Source organism: Triturus cristatus, chromosome 2_2, assembly GCF_964204655.1.
Source record: "Triturus cristatus chromosome 2_2, aTriCri1.1, whole genome shotgun sequence".
NCBI lineage: Eukaryota > Metazoa > Chordata > Amphibia > Caudata > Salamandridae > Triturus > Triturus cristatus.
The window spans coordinates 1,189,066,216-1,189,083,177 of NC_140582.1; the positions used below are offsets into that span (position 1 = coordinate 1,189,066,216).

Sequence of the window (16,962 nt, forward strand, 5' to 3'; positions counted from 1 at the left end):
TAGTACAAAATGGATGCTACCCGCCACCCACACGACTCTGGCTGCCTGTTGCTGGGCAGAACTCCAGCCACGGCAGATGGACAATAGGGATACTGTTGCAGGGAGGTGTTCGCACCTCCCCACCTCCCCAGACAGACTATGTGGATTGAAATTGGGTGGGTGCACCATAGGATGCCTTTCAGAGTTGCACGTAGGCTTCTCCAGTGCCTACATTCTGCATACACTGCCTGGAACCGGTTCAGGGGCATCCTGTCCCCTGCCCTGGCGGGAAACACACAAAGGGGAGAGGGTGTAGCCACCCTTTTCCGCCTGACCTCACATTGGTGGGCTCTGATCTGGACACTCCCCTAATCTTTGGATAAAGGTGAATACTGGGTCACCAGAGCCTCAGATTATTCTTGAACTTCACAGACTTGAACCTTGACTTTGCTGCTGCACAGCTACCTGAAGAAATCTCCCTTGGGGTAAAGGAGTTAACCCCCTGCTTGGCAGGCACCTGAAACACTGCAAGTGACCCGGTTGGAACCTCGCTGCTCCTTCCGACATCGACGACTCTTTCCTACCTTGAGGTGGGTTTCCAAGCATCCCAGAGGCCAGTGAGTGTGCACAGCAAAGCTCAGCACCATGGACCCCGTGGGTGCCGAGATCCCCAGTACCACAGGACACCGGCCACCTCTTGCACAGCACCCGACCCCGACGAGTGGGGAAGTTGTGCTTTGGCCCATTATTGAGCCAACCTCTCAGCATCATCTGTGCCAAAGATCGATGCCCTAGCCTGCTCCGGCAACCCGTGGGCGCATCTTTACGCACGCCAAATTGCTGCCTCCCGTGGTCCCTTGTCTCTCGACTTGTGGGCCATAGCGGAGGTCAATCTTCAATTCCAAGAGTTCCCCTGGTTGCTCCAGGCCTGCTCTTCAGTCTCCTTGCTGGAGACCTCGCGGGTCTGCACCAGTAGCAGTTTTGTGTTTCTTGCGTGGGTTGCGGTTGACAAGGCTTAGTGGATCCAATCCGGACAATAACACCGCAGCGACCCTCATCCTTCGTGGGACAGTCGCCCTCCAGAAGCTGGCCTTCCTTGACACCTCCTGGACCCCGTGGCTGACGATCCAAGCTACACCTCTTCCACCTGGAAGCACCCGACATTGAAGGTCTCCTTCTCTTGAGCCCCCAGGTCACTGTGCCATGACCCAGACTCTGTCCCCTCTGCTTTCAGGTCCTTCTCTACAAGATCTACATTTTCATTCTTCACGACAACGATGACGCTTCTTGCTAGCAGCCGTTCTTCACGTTTTGCCATTGAACATCAGCCCGCGACCCGACATCGAAAACGACCTATGCACCCGGCTTCCCTGGGGCAGGTATCAGTGGTACCTCGGTACTCTCGTGGGTGTGGGCTCTTCAAAAGCTTAACTCTAAAGTATTGAACTTGAACTCCTACTAGAAGTGTTTTTAAACTTGTAAAATTCAACTGCGACATTCTCCATAGGCTTTAATAGAGATCCCGACAGTAGCTTTAGCCACTGCACATGTCTCCCGTGGGTCCCCTTCTTCACTACCTTGGGTGGTTTCACCAGGGGCCAGCGACCCTAAATGCCCTAGGCATTGTCTGTAGAATTGTCGTGGTTCTTATACCACTTTTTTTGATATATGGTTTGGTCCCCCCCGGGCCCTGTGATTCCAGTGCTATTTATTGTAACTATCAATGCTTGTTTGAATTGTATCTTCACCTCTAGCCTCATAAAGAGACTAGTGGGGTTATTCCTAGAATAAATACATATATTTTATATATATATACCTGTGTGGACTACTCTTTCATTTGGTTATTCAAGAGGTTATCTATGGTAAAACAATAAGCTTAACACTCCTTCAAGACTTAGCCTGAAGGCTGCTCCCCACAGCTACCACTAGGATAGCTTTCTTTAAAGGTTGTCTTTAACATATCACCATAAGAGTCGAATTGGACTGGTACAAGGTGTCCCCTATAACTAGAGGACAGCATATGCCAGGCCAACTTCTCACATTGGTGTGCAGCGGTTGGATTCAAGCTTGCCATTGTTTTACCAGATAACAAATTGAATTTCTAAAGTGAAAGCCACTTGGTACTAAAGGTACATATAAATTTAAGCTTAGAATACAATAAGTTCTACTGAACTTAGGAGTTGTGTGTAGAGGGCTTAGCACACCTTGACTACAACTCAAGAAAGGGTTCAGTAGGCCACACCTAGTGTAGGTAGATACACCAGTACCACTACACTAGAAATGTCTTTAGGTTCAGGAGCCCATTAGGCCCTGGAAGGACCCTCAAGGGTCCCAGTCAACAAGTATGACAACCTCTCTTTTGCAGAGCTTAGGGAGATGTGCGCTACTAGGCAACTAAAGACAAACAAGGGTGCCAACACTCAACGTCTCAGGGAAATCCTGCTCATAGCAGACTTCAAGCAGACTCTAGTGTCTGAAGGGGTAGACAGGTTGGGTGAGCATCCTGCTGAAGAGGACACCCAAGTGGTGGACTCTGATGAGGACCAGGAAGAGGAAGTTGAACTTGACCTGGATGAATCAGACCATTCACAACATGGAGGTGATGGCCCAAGAGGCGCTCTCTCCCTCTCCATCCCTAATGGGAGAGTGGTGGACCCAAACAGAAGGAACAGATCCCCCTCAGAGGGGTCTAACCATTCTGGGAGATCCAAAATGATCTCTGCCTCTTCTCAGAGAAGAGAATCCTCCCAAGAGAGGAAATGCAGACTGATCCGGTTTGAGCAAGCCAAGCTTCAGCTCAGGAGAGAACAGTTATAATTAGATAGGGAGTCCCTGGAGCTTCAGAAAGCTTCAAGAAAATGGGGTCTAGAGACCCCTGGTGGCAGTAATAATACCCCTAGAGTTATAGACAAAAGCTCCTGACAATAGGAACCTGCATAAGATTGTGCCCCCCTATCAGTCAGGGGATGATATCCATAAATGGATCACTGCACTTGAGGGCCTGTAAAGTTCAGAGGGTCCCAGTAGAGCAGTGGGCAGCAATCTTATGGCTCTCCTTTGCAGACAAAGGAAGAGACAAGCTCCTCTCTGTCAGAGAAGAGGATGCAGATGATTATTATGTCTTGAGAGATGCTTTAATAGATGGGTTTGGCCTAACCACTGATCAATACAGGTTAAAGTTCAGAGATACCCAAAAAGCACAGAATCACGATTGGGTAGACTTTGTAGATTGTGCTACTAAGGCTCTGGAAGGTTGGTTAACTGGCAGCAAAGTAAATGATTACCAAGGATTGTACAATCTCATTATGAGGGAGCAGATCCTTAACAATTGTCAGAATCAGCTCTTACATCAGCACCTGGTGGACTCAGATGTGACCTCTCCCCAAGAATTGGGAAAGAAGACAGACAAATGGGTCAGAACCAGGATCAAGCAAAAGGTCCAGCCCTTGGGGGTGCAACTAAAAAGGAAGATGCCAAAAACTCTGAGAAGGGTGGGGAAAAGGGAAAAGACCAGCAGTCTTCAACAGGCCCCCAAAAATCAGCATCTGATAATTCCCAAAACAACAAAGCTAAGCAGCCAAGGAAGCCATGGTGTAAAATCCGTAAACAGAAAACCCATTGGACTTCAGACTGCAACAAGGCCAAAGACTCCACAAGTACCACTACACCTGCCCCTAAGGCATCTGTTCCCCCTAGTCCAGCTATAGGTGGTGGTACGCAGAACAAAGGGATAGTAGGGTTGACCCTGGGATCTGGAGAGGAATCTGGCCTAGTCAGAATGCCTACTCAGGCTGTATTAGTTTGTGATGGGGACCTGTCCCTATTTGTGAGTCCCAGTGGCCTGGGCAAATACAAGCAACAGCCTAGAATAAATGGAAGGGAGTCTCTAGCTTACAGGGACACAGGGGCCAGTGTCACCATGGTGACTAAGGACCTTGTAGACCCAAGCCAGATCATACTTGGAGAAACTTACCAGGTGACTAATGCAAGCAATGTCAGTACGAACCATGCTCTGGCAGTTATTAACTTCTCTTGGGGAGGGGTAAATGGCCTAAAGAAGGTTGTGGCGAGTGCAGACCTACCAGTAGAATGTTTGCTAGGGAATGATTTGGAGACCTCTGCATGGGCTGAGGTGGAACTAACTACCCATGCAGCGATGCTGGGTATCCCAGCAGAAGTGTTTGCCCTGACAAGGTCTAAAGCAAAGCTGACACAAACTGAACAGGCCTTGGATCCTGGAAAAATGGACCAAGGACCTTCCAAGAGGAGGAGTAGCAGGGGTAAGGCAGTGCCTTCCCCCCAGGATCAGTCTGAAGAGACTCTTTTAGCAGAAGAGGATCTGACACCTGAAGAAGGAACTGTCCCAGATGAACTTGAACCTGATCAGGTTGAGTTCTAGGGCAGCCTTGAGCATGGAGCAGCAGAGCTGCCCCACTCTTGAACCCCTCAGACAGCAAGCTGCTGCTGAGGCTGCCGGGAATGCCAGTGGAACCCATAAGATATATTGGGATGATGGACTCCTGTACTCTGAGGGTCGAGACCCCAAGCCTGGTGCAGCCAGGAGGTTGGTCATACCTCAGAAGTTCAGGGGTTTCATATTCACACTGGCCCATGATATTCCCTTGGCAGGACACCTAGGCCAAAACAAGACTTGGGACAGAATTGTCCCTCACTTTCATTGGCCTCAAATGAGTGAAGACTGTAAGAGTTTCTGTAGCTCTTGCATTACCTGCCAGGCCAGTGGCAAGGCAGGTAAATCTACAAAGGCCCCTCTCATACCACTACCTGTGGTGGGGGTTCCCTTTGAACGGGTAGGGATTGACATAGTTGGTCCCCTTGACCCACCAACCGCATCTGGGCACAGGTTTATTCTGGTGGTAGTGGATCATGCCACCAGATACCCAGAAGCTATTCCCCTTAGGACCATCACAGCACCGGTGGTGGCAAGGGCCCTCCTGGGAATCCCTAAGGAGGTCTTATCTGACCGAGGTACAAACTTTATGAGTAGTTACCTCAAAGCAATGTGGAAGGAGTGTGGTGTCAACTACAGGTTCACCACGCCTTATCATCCTCAATGCAATGGGCTTGTTGAGAGATTCAACAAGACCCTCAAGGGTGAGATCAAAGGGCTCCCAGAAAAGCTTAGGCGAAAATGGGATGTTCTTCTGCCCTGCCTTCTCTTTGCATACAGGGAGGTGCCACAGAAGGGGGTTGGTTACAGCCCTTTTTAACTTTTATTTGGTCACCCTGTTAGAGGGCCACTCTGTCTAGTGAAGGAGGGATGGGAGTTACCTCTCAAACCCCCTAAACAGGATATTGTGGACTATGTACTTGGTCTCCGCTCCCGGATGGCTGAGTATATGAAGAAGGCGACTAAAAACCTTGAGGCAAGCCAGGAACTGCAAAAAGCCTGGCATGCCCAAAAGGCTGTACTGGTGGTGTACCAGCCAGGACAGAAGGTATGGGTGTTGGAGCCAGTGGCCCCAGCAGCCCTCAAGGACAAATGGAGTGGACCCCATACCATTTTGGAAAAGAAGGGAGAGGTCACCTACTTGGTGGACCTTGGCACTCCCAGAAGTCCCCACGGGGTACTTCATGTAAACATACTGAAGCCATATGTAGACAGGGCTGACATGGGCTTGCTCATGGCAACGGATGAGGGACAGGAGGAGGAGAGTGACCCTCTCCCAGACCTGCTCTCTCACAACCCTGATGATGGGTCAGTGGATGGTGTAGCCTTGGCAGGCAGCCTCACTGCTCAGCAACAGTCTGACTGCAGACAAGTTCTACAGTCATACAGGCATATGTTTTCACTGACTCCAGGTCAGACCACCTGGTGCACTCATGAAGTGGACACTGGGGACAGTCTGCCTGTGAAGAAAAAGATCTACAGGCAACCTGACCATGTCAGGGACTACATAAGGACAGAAGTCCAAAAGATGTTGGAATTGGGAGTCATTGAGCCCTCAGATAGCCCTTGGGCTAGCCCAGTAGTCCTTGTGCCAAAACCTCACACCCAAGACGGTAAGAGAGAGATGAGGTTCTGTGTTGACTACAGAGGACTCAATGCAGTCACTAGGACTGATGCACATCCCATTCCCAGAGCAGATGAGCTCATAGATAAATTGGCCTCCACCAAATATCTGAGCACATTTGATCTGACAGCAGGCTACTGGCAGATAAGGTTAGCTGAATCTGCAAAAGCCAAAACAGCATTTTCTACCCCTGGTGGGCATTATCAATTTATTGTGATGCCCTTTGGTTTGAAGAATGCACCTGACACTTTTCAAAGGTTGGTGAACCAAGTCCTCTCAGGCCTGGATGACTTTAGTGTAGCATATCTAGATGATATTGCTGTAAATCAGCTCCACCTGGGAAGATCACCTGATCCACCTGAGGAAAGTTTTGGAAGCCCTGCAAAAAGCAGGACTCACTATCAAGGCTACTAAGTGCCAGATAGGGCAGAGTCAGGTTGTGTACCTGGGCCACCTTGTAGGTGGAGGCCAGGTTCAACCACTACAGAGCAAATTCCAGACCATCATGGACTGGGTTGCTCCAACCACCCAGACTCCGGTCCGAGCTTTCTTAGGCCTGACTGGTTATTACAGAAGATTTGTCAATGGATATGGATCCATTGTGACCCCCTTAAATGACTTAACCTCTAAGAGGATGCCCAAGAAAGTTCAGTGGACTGTCAGCTGTCAGAAAGCTTTTGATGACCTAAAACAGGCAATGTGCTCTGCTCCAGTGCTCCAAAGCCCCAACTACTCCAAAGAATTCATAGTTCAAACTGATGCTTCTGAGGTGGGGGTAGGTGCTGTATTATCACAACTGAATGAAGAGGGCCAGGATCAACCAGTAGCTTTTATTAGCAGAAGGTTGACCCCCAGAGGGAAACGTTGGTCAGCTATAGAGAGGGAGGCCTTTGCTGTGGTCTGGGCCTTGAAGAAGCTGAGGCCATACTTGTTTGGCACTCACTTCCTTGTTCAAACCGACCATAAGTCCCTCCTATGGCTAAAACAGATGAAGGGTGAGAACCCCAAACTACTCAGGTGGTCCATTTCCCTACAGGGGATGGATTATACAGCGGAACATAGACCTGGGAGCAACCATGCCAATGCAGATGGCCTCTCCAGATATTTCCACTTAGAACATGAAGACAACTGGTCAAGGTTAGTTTAATGTCCCTGCGTTGGGGGGGTGGGGGTTATGTAGGAGAGTGGCATTGACTGCATAGTTGCCCCCAACTTTTTGCTGATGTTTTGACTGTTTTATGACACTAGCCAGGCTGTGGCCCTGCTATCCAGGACCCCAGCCTATCTGCTTCTTCTCTAAACTGATGTGAGTACCCTAGGTACCTTCCAATTGGTTACTGAAGACACCCTATCAGCCCCTTGTAGATGGTACCCTAGGTACCCAAGGCATGGGTCCCTCAGAGGCCTACCAGGGGCTGCAGCACTTAATATGCCACCCCTGGGACAACCATACCAAATGACACCACCAGACCACTACTGTAGTCTGGGTAAGGTGGTGCTTGCACTCCTTACAGGGATATAGGTATCCTGTATCCCACTTAATACAACACATATATCCTCATAGGTCACCCCTAGAGCAGGCCTTGCTAATCCTACAAGGCAGGGTGCTGAGATATGTGTGAGGGGGGACCCCTACCTGAGTAGGGCCCCTCTGCAACCTTCGTAAAATCATTGCTGGGTTGTTTGTAGTGTAGCCATACCATATACTCTTAACCACATTATAAGTATATTGCGATAGTGTGATAACTTGAGAATGGCTACACAGAACCATGTCGTGTTTGGTGTCAAACATGTAGGAATCATACCCCCAATCCAGCCATGGGACTGAGGGCATGATTCCCCCCTGCTAGAGGGGCGATATGGGAAAAGCGGCAGAATTTAGACACCAATTTAAAAGTGCACACGTAGTACAAAATGGATGCTACCCGCCACCCATACGACTCTGGCTGCCTGTTGCTGGGCAGAACTCCAGCCACGGCAGCTGGACAATAGGGATCCTGTTGCAGGGAGGTGTTCCCACCTCCCCAGACAACCTATGTGGATTGGAACTGGGTGGGTCCCCAGAGCCTCAGATTATTCTTGAACTTCACAGACTTGAACTTTGACTTGCTGCCGCACAGCTACCTGAAGAAATCTCCCTTGGGGTAAAGGAGTTACCCCCCTGCTTGGAAGGCACCTGAAACACTGCAAGTGACCTGGTTGGAACCTCGCTGCTCCTTCGGACATCGACGACTCTTTCCTACCTTGAGAAGGGTTTCCAAGTATCGCAGAGGCCAGTGAGTGTGCACAGCAAAGCTCAGCACTGTGGACCCCGTGGGTGCCAAGATCCCCAATACCCCGGCCACCTCTTGCACAGCACCCGACCCCGACGTGTGGGGAAGTTGTGCTTTGGCCCATTATTGCGCCAACCTCTCAGCATCATCTGTGCCAAAGATCGACGCCCTAGCCCACTCCGGCGTCCAGTGGGCGCATCTTTACGCACGCCAAATTGCTGCCTCCCGCGGTCCCTTGTCTCTCGACTCGTGGGCCATAGTGGAGGTCAATCTTCGATTCCAAGAGATCCCCAGGTTGCTCCAGGCCTGCTCTTCAGTCTCCTTGCTGGAGACCTCGCTCAGACCTCGTGGGTCTGCACCAGTAGCAGTTTTGTGTTTCTTGCGTGGGTTGCGGTTGCCAAGGCTTAGTGGATCCAATCCGGACACTAACACCGCAGCGACCCTCATCCTTCGTGGGACAGTCGCCCTCCAGAAGCTGGCCTTCCTTGACACCTCCTGGAACCCGTGGCTGATGATCCAAGCTACACCTCTTCCACCTGGAAGCACCCAACATTGAAGGGCTCCTTCTCTTGAGCCCCCTGGTCACTGTGCCGTGACCCAGACTCTGTCCCCTCTGATTTCAGGTCCTTCTCTACAAGATCTACATTTTCATTCTTCACGACAACGACAACGCTTCTTGCTAGCAGCCGTTCTTCACGTTTTGCCATTGAAAATCAGCCCGCGACCCGACATCGAAAACGACCTATGCACCCGGCTTTCCTGGGGCAGGTATCAGTGGTACCTCGGTACTCTCGTGGGTGTGGGCTCTTCATAAGCTTAACTCTAAAGTATTGAACTTGAACTCCTGCTAGAAGTGTTTTTAAACTTGTAAAATTCAACCGCGAAATTCTCCATAGGCTTTAATAGAGATCCAGACAGTAGCTTTAGCCACTGCATGCGTCTCCCGTGGGTCCCCTTCCTCACTACCTTGGATGGTTTCACAAGGGGCCAGCGACCCTAAATGCCCTAGGCATTGTCTGTAGAATTGTCGTGGTTCTTAATTTTTTTTTTTTTTTTTTAAACATGTGTTTATTGCAGCATTATAAACAAAACATCCATTAGGGCAACCGGTACCCGCGTATAATCTCAAATCACACCCCTCGTTATAGCAATGCACACAGCCGTTTAGCCCACATCCCGGGGGCCGGGCGGCGTGTTAAGAAAGTGATTCATGTGATCATAACGATCTCCTCATAGCAAAGCCCGGTCCATGTCCTATTATAGCCTCTGCATTTATTCCTATCAGATTCTCTCCCCAAATCCAACTACCGCCTGTCTGAAGCAACCCCTCGACGCAGTTGATACTAGTATTGTCCGTGTCCGCAGCCTCCATCCCCATCTGCGCCCACCCCTGTGAGCAGTGCCTAAGGCCTGCCACTCATCACCTACTAGGTGCCCAAGGAGAGCTGCCCATGCGCCCCGTTGCCCGGCGGTCAGCAATCAGGGGTCCTTCCTGCCGGCCCTCGTCGTAACACTACAACCATACCCCAGTAACTCCCCCCCCACCCACCCCACCCCCCCAACTGCTGCTGATGTGGGCCCTACCAGTGGATCCTAACACTAATGCGTGCTAGTCATCGGGGTTTGCATATAGTCTCCCCAGCCTCAAGGATTGTCGTGGTTCGTATACCACTTTTTTTGATATATGGTTTGGTCCCCCCGGGGCCCTGTGATTCCAGTGCTATTTATTGTAACTATCAATGCTTGTTTGAATTGTATCTTCACCTCTAGCCTCATAAAGAGACTAGTGGGGTTATTCCTAGAATAAATACATATATTTTATATATATACCTGTGTGGACTACTCTTTCATTTGGTTATTCAAGAGGTTATCTATGGTAAAACAATAAGCTTAACACTCCTTCAGGACTTAGCCTGAAGGCTACTCTCCACAGCTACCACCAGGATAGCTTTCTTTAAAGGTTGTCTTTAACCTATCACCATAAGAGTCGAATTGGACTGGTACAAGGTGTCCCTTATAACTAGAGGACAGCATATGCCAGGCCAACTTCTCACAGGCACTCTTCAGAATTCTAAATCCGTGCAGCCCCTACCGGCCTGTCCTATGTGGGCGTCACTCTACCCCAAGTGACAAGCCACCAGCTGAGCCTCAGCGAGATCTCCCGCCTGAATGACGATGTACACTTTTTATTGATTTCACTGACACCTCGGCGTATCTTGTAGCATTATGGGCTAGGTGAGATACTGTCTATTCCATAGGGGTGGTCATGGGCACCAGATGGGACTTTTGCAGGATCGTCGAAGTTCACAGTATCTTCTCAGAAGCCTATCTTCCCTCTTAAAAGTGCAGATGGGTTGCTTCCTTCACAGTGAAATACGAAGTGGCTTTGAAGCTGCCACTCCGTATTTCACTTGAAAGCGTGGCCCCAAGAGCAGCAAGGGTTCGCGGCTGCCCTAGGGGCAGCGCATTCACAGTAATACGGACCACTCTCCTTGTTTGCGTACAGGGCACCTATTTAAAGGTGTGCCGTAACCCAAACAGAGAAAGTGCGCCGTATATTTAATATGACACCTGGAATACATGCAACAACTGCTGCAGCACTGTTTATTTACAGCTACACTTTCTGGATCATTCAAGTGTGAATTTAAAAGTGCAGACGTGAGGAAAATGCATTCCAAATGTTTCTGTTTGCCTATAAAATTATAGATCTGTGGAGATTACCCTCAGCTGCGCTGCAATTTGCACACCACCCCAACACTATCGTGGGATCATCCATAACTTCTCTGTCCCCCCAAATGTTATGTTAAGGTATTTGTAGAGCGCATGGCTGCCCTAGCAACAGGACGTCCAAGCGCTGAGATGAGCACCAAGTGAAACGACAGAACAGAGGAGAGTTTAGCTTTGGGTGAATAGCTGTGTCTTCATCAGCCTTCTGAAGGTAAGGTGGTCAGGGGTGCTGCAGATGTGGATGGGGAGGAAGTTCCAGAGGGCAGGAGCCAACATCCTAAAAGAACGGCCGCCAGCTCTGGCCCTTTGTATCCGAGGAACTCTGGCCAGGAGCAGATCTGCCGAGCGCAGCGTGTGTGTAGGAGCATAGGTGGAGCATAAATCACTGTAGTTTCTGGGGTCGATTCCTCCCAGGATTCTGTGGGTGATGCACAACGTTTTGAAGCGCACGCTCTGCTCGAGGTGGAGCCACTAAAGGCAACAGAGGAGGCTGGAGATATGACAGTGTTTAGGGAGGGCAAAGATTGCATGAGCAGCGGCATTCTGAACACGCTGCAGCCTTTTGACAGTGGATGTGTTGATTCCCAAGAGAAGCACATTGCAGTATTCTAGTTTGGAAAGGACAGGAGATTGGATGATCAGTTGACGAGTCTTGGAGTCAAAGAGACCAAATATAGGTTTGAGGCCCCGCAACAGACCAAATCATTTCCCTGCCACTGCTTTGGCATGGGTCTCGAAAGTGAGATCACTGTCCATCATTATGCCGAGGTTTTTCACCACCGGTTTGGGTATGGGGGGGGGGGGGGGGAACTCCAAGAGCAGGAGGCCACCATTCGTTGCCCCAACGATGGTGATCTCTGCCTACCAGAAGATCTCGGATTTGGACGCATTGAGCTGCAAGTAGTTAGCAGCCATCCACTCTGAGATTACTGTGAGATCCGGTCTAAATTTTCCCATATCCTGGCTGTGGATGTTGGAGAAGGCAAACACCAGCTGGGTGTCATCTGCGTATGACACCAGGGAGATGCCCCGAATTTTGGCCAGCAGAGCCAGCGGCCTCACATATATATTAAATAAAGTAGGGCTTAATGCTGAACCATGGGGCACCCCACAACGCAGTGGATGAGTGCAGGAGTGAAAGTGAGGGGCCAAAACTTGGAAGGTCCGATCCTCCAGGAGAGATGCGAACCATGAGAGGGCCAAGCCCTTGACAGCTATCTCCTCCAGCTGAAGGAGCACGATCTCTTGGGAGGCCGTGTCAAAGGCTGCACTTAGATCCAGCAGGATTAATGCTGTGGTTCTGCCAACATCCAAGGAAGTCCGTAGTTGATCCGTGACTGCCAGCAAAGCGGACTAGGTGCTATGCTGAGGCTGGAATTCATTTTGAGAAGTGTGAAGTATTGAGTTGGCTTCCAGATAGGAAGTAAGTAGAGAGTTGACATATGATTCCGAGATTTTGTACAGAAAAGGAAGCAGCGAGATAGGACGGACGTTTTCTGGCCTAGAGCTATCTGGTGACGTTCTTTTTAGTAGAGGAACCACCTTGGTGTGCTTCCAATGAGTAGGGACCACCGCCATGGAAAGAGACAGATTAATTAGCTCCCGGCAGGAGACATTGCTGATATCTCCGGAATGCATCGGGTTTCATAGGGTCAGCTGGGGATCCTGATTTCACTTTGATAAAGAGTGCTTCCATGACTTGATAGGAAATAGGGGGGGGGGAAGCACTACAAGTGCATGAGACTCAGGACTCGTCGACGCATTCTGACCTGTGCCCCGAGGGATGTCCCCCAGGTGGAAGCTACTGTAGATGCGTTATACCTACTCCAGAAAGAACTTGGCCAGTGCTTCACATTGCAGACTAGAAGATATGGTGCTGTCAGTGGCAGCGGAGGGCTTTACTATGTCCTTCAGAAGAGAGAAAATGGTTTTGGTTGGGTTATTGCTTGAGGTTATCAGGTTAGTATAGTGTGCGGTCCTATTCTTATGGACCAGTTTATGGTAAGCCTTTAATCGCATCTCATTTTTCCTGGCTAGGGTCAAGGATTCATTAAACCAACCGTTGGCACGTGCTTTTTTTGGCTAAGTAAGTTTAAGCGGGATGTATGTGTCCAAAGCTTGTGTAATCCACTCCTGAAAGTGTAACAGGGCCTCGTCCATATTCCATTTGCTGGAAATTTAGGGGGGCGGGGGGGCATTTTTAGGTCTCACCTAGGCATCGATTGCGCTGTCTCTTTGAAACATGCTGCATTCAGGATATGGGCATTCAACACCCCTAGCACTTCTGGTTGGTTAGTTGGCCTGCCTTTCTAAATTCCTTTACTCTGGTTGGTCATTACTATCTATCTGTACCACCTTTGTGTGCTTGGTTCCCTCCCAGCAGACGACATCACTTGTTTTTTGGTTTGGCCAGCTCTGGCCATCTGTTGCCTCCTCGCTCGCACCCCCTACCTCCCGTCATTGCTGCCGCCCTTCCTGCAGCATGCCCCACCCCCTGTACGACACTGTATTTACTTATGTGGCAATGGCGGCACTCTGCACTTTCGCTTTAAACATCTAAAACTAAAGCGCAGCTTGCTGCCATTGCTACAAAAGTCAACAAATAAAAAAAACAAGGCGGGTGGACGCAGCAGTTTTCCATTTATTTACTTTTAAAGTAATGGCAGCACGCCGTGCATTAGATTTAAGCATCTAAAGCTAAAGCGCAGCGTGCTGCGATTGCTACAAAAGTAAATAAACAGAAGAAAAAAAAAAGGTGGCTGCACAACTTTTTGTTTCTAATTATTGACTTTTATAGCAATGGCGGAATGCCACTCCTTAGCTTTAAACATCTAAAGCTAAAGTGCAGTGTGCCACCATTGCTATAAAAATCAATAAATAAAAAAAACAAGGCTGGTGAACGCCACATTTCTTTTCCATTTATTTACTTTTAGAGCAATGGCGACACGCTGTGCTTTAGCTTTAAACATCTAAAACGAAAGCGTGGCATGACGGAATTGCTACAATATTAAATAAACAGAAAAAAAAAAGCCAGCCGCACAACTTTTTAATCCTATTTATTGACTTTTGTAGCACTGGCGGCACGCCGCAGTTTTAGCTTTAAACATCTAAAGTGAAAGCGTGGTGTATCGCCATTACTACAAAAGTCAATAAATAAAAAAACAAAGGCAGGCGGACGCTGCATTTCTTTTACATGTGTTAAGCAATAGCTCAACATTTAACTAATACGAGACCTATTGCATTGAAAATGCTTATTGCACCTTTTAACAAATGGTTATATAAACAGCTATTTATTTTTTATATAAATAACTCTGGCTGGACATTCACACTACAGCTGCTGTGAACTTATCTGGATGCTACATTGTTTTGAGTTCTCAAACTCACCCCCCCTCCTAAGGAGATCCTTAGCACTAAAAGAGCTTGGCCCGGTGGCAGGGCATCGGGGATCGTAAGTAGTTCCCAGCTCTCCACTAGGCATCTCTCAGGCTTCTCTGGTATTTCAGCGTATGAAGATTAGATGACATTCGGCCCTTTACTGTTCGAGAGAGGGCAGTGGATTTGTCCAACACAGCCCAATTACTCCCTGTTGCTGGTTATCTCAGACCTCAAAAGCACTCGCTGCTTTCACTCAATAATACATACACAGTACTGTTCCAACATTTCTAATTCACCTTTTTTAATTAGAACACAATAGACTGAACCCATGGCACTTTCATACATACAAGATGGCATCAACCCCACATTATTACAAGGTGCTACAAGCTCACCTGCAATCCCCGGCACCACAGTCCCATACATGTTGGAAAGATTCAGATGTTAGCTTAAACATACTATACACTCCCCCACAAATCACCTCACCATAGCTGTTTACCAAGCTAGCAATGCTGCCTAGAAAACTATCTGGCCAGGTAATCGAAGACCCAGATCAATGAAAAAGACCTCTCCACGCCCATCCATACACCCAACACACTACCATGAATCAAACTCCTTTTACTTAACACATCTCGTCTAAACACTAAGGGTGGGAGATGAATTCTGCTCTGCCAGTGGAGTTCGCGGAGTTCTGCCCACTGCACTCTCCGCATGGAGTTCTGCAAAACTCTGCAAAGCGCCGGGGAGCAAAGTTTTTCCTCTTGCACGTCTCACAAACATTTGATTCGTGAGCGAGAAAAATCATACGTTAGGCCACCTCCCAGTGAGATATCACAATGCAGGTGGTCGCTGCAAGTCGCTACCGTCGTGTTGAGAAACCGCCGCTTGCGTTGGACTTGAGCTGCAACTTCATCAACATGTACTCGAGCGGCAGAAAGACGCCACGCCCTCTTGTGCTGTGCGTTGTGCCGATTTCACAGGGCGGGACAAACTCCTGGTGCTAAAAATCAGTGCGAACAGCGTGACTTACTGCACTCTGCTGCTCGCAGAACTCCGCGGAGCACGGTGGAGTTGTTTCAGCACTTCACAGAGTTACGTGTAGCAGAACTCCACGAACTCCGCCCAAGTCTACTAAACATGCACAATCATATACAAAGAATCATGGAAATCCCAAAACAACACAAGAAGGAGGGCCAGATTAAGAAATTGCTACATTTATATGATCATTGAAGAATCCCTACACGAATGATGAAAACATAAAATACACAAAAGGTGACGGGAGGATTCCTGCAGTATGTCTAACCACTAGCAAGCTCCAGGCGCATCATTCCAACCCATCATTCTTTTTCCCTCTGGGCCACTTCAGATTAGACGCAGCCATAAGCAAGTCAGTCTTCGTCCTGCGCGCTTTACAAACATCTGTCTTGTTTCTGATTCAAATGGACAACAACTGACTTACCTCCTAATTCCCTAATGTCATTGTCACGGCGCGGCGGAAGGGTGTGAATATGTTTTAAGTTGTCACGTTTAAAGAGTGTCACTGTTTATAAATGCCTCTCATTGCAGTCAGATGTACCGATCTCAAACGCTTCGAATGTTAAAGAAATACACGTTTTAACATTTTAACGGTCTCGGTCATATTTTATATGGCATTTGCTGCACTATTTCGGTGCAAACATGTTCTGGGCTCGGCTCGTGCATGGGTCTTAGAGCTCTGCCACGCTATTGGCTCGGATCCTTCTGTCATTTTGCTGGCTCGCTCACCTCTGCCAAGTAGAGAAAGCCTGGTACCCTGCTGCCGGTACAAGGCAGGTGCCATCGCCGCTGTAGCATCACAACGCAGTGCAATACCTGCCCAGCTCGCAACGGTGCACTGATCACGGCGAGGGGAGGGTGTGAGGGGCTGGAACTGTGAACCACGTCAGGATCTGGGGCTCTCAGGTGAAAACAAAGCCCGCTCGCAATCCGCCTGGACCCGCATCTCTGCAGCTTCACTGCTCCCCACTGCATCCCTCCTCCATCCCAGGCAGAGTGTGGGAAGGGTGTCCGCCGCCCACCCCATTCCCCCCGGGCATGCACGAAGCAGAGGGTGTATCTCCTACCTCAATGCACGCCCCCCTTTCCTTTGCGAGCAGCGTGCAGACGCGGACCCGGCGTAGCTGCCTGGGACGCCGGGCTTCGTTTTAATCCGTCCCGCCCGTGTCTGACGCTTCTGCAGTCCCCGCGTCCAGCTTGGCCTCTCTCCGGTGCAAACAATTCCCAGGTCCACCGCTGCCCCCTACTGGTCTGGAGGGGTATGGCGCTGCCCAGGTCTGGATTTAGCGCATGTACAGCATGCCATCAACGTTTGCACTGGCTTCAGAGATCACATTGATGGGTGATAATACATTTATGCCGTCAACAAAAGAACGTTAACATTAGTTTTACGGGCTCATTTTCAACTTACAATAGATATCATATTCTAATCTGTAAAAACAAACCTAGGTGTTCCTGAAAATCAATAAACACATTTCAAGTACTGCTAAAAACAAAGAATTACCCGCGATAAAAAATAAGAAAGTCTACATTTGTTATGA

At 49.1% G+C, this 16,962-nt stretch overlaps 1 protein-coding gene across 3 annotated transcripts in view; it reads right to left on the bottom strand.

The window, feature by feature from the left end:
- The window catches only part of LOC146863349 (uncharacterized), a 103,286-nt gene extending 86,626 nt beyond the window's left edge, over positions 1-16,660 (bottom strand). For 2 of the 3 annotated variants that reach the window (XM_085642782.1, XM_085642784.1), the window contains exon 1: positions 16,489-16,660. The gene's annotated coding sequence lies outside the window, so the exon portion shown is untranslated. Of the gene's footprint in view, positions 1-16,150; positions 16,360-16,488 lie in introns of those variants that run through there. The other variant, XM_085642783.1, reaches the window with a different exon arrangement.
- Between the last annotated feature and the right edge of the window lie 302 nt (positions 16,661-16,962).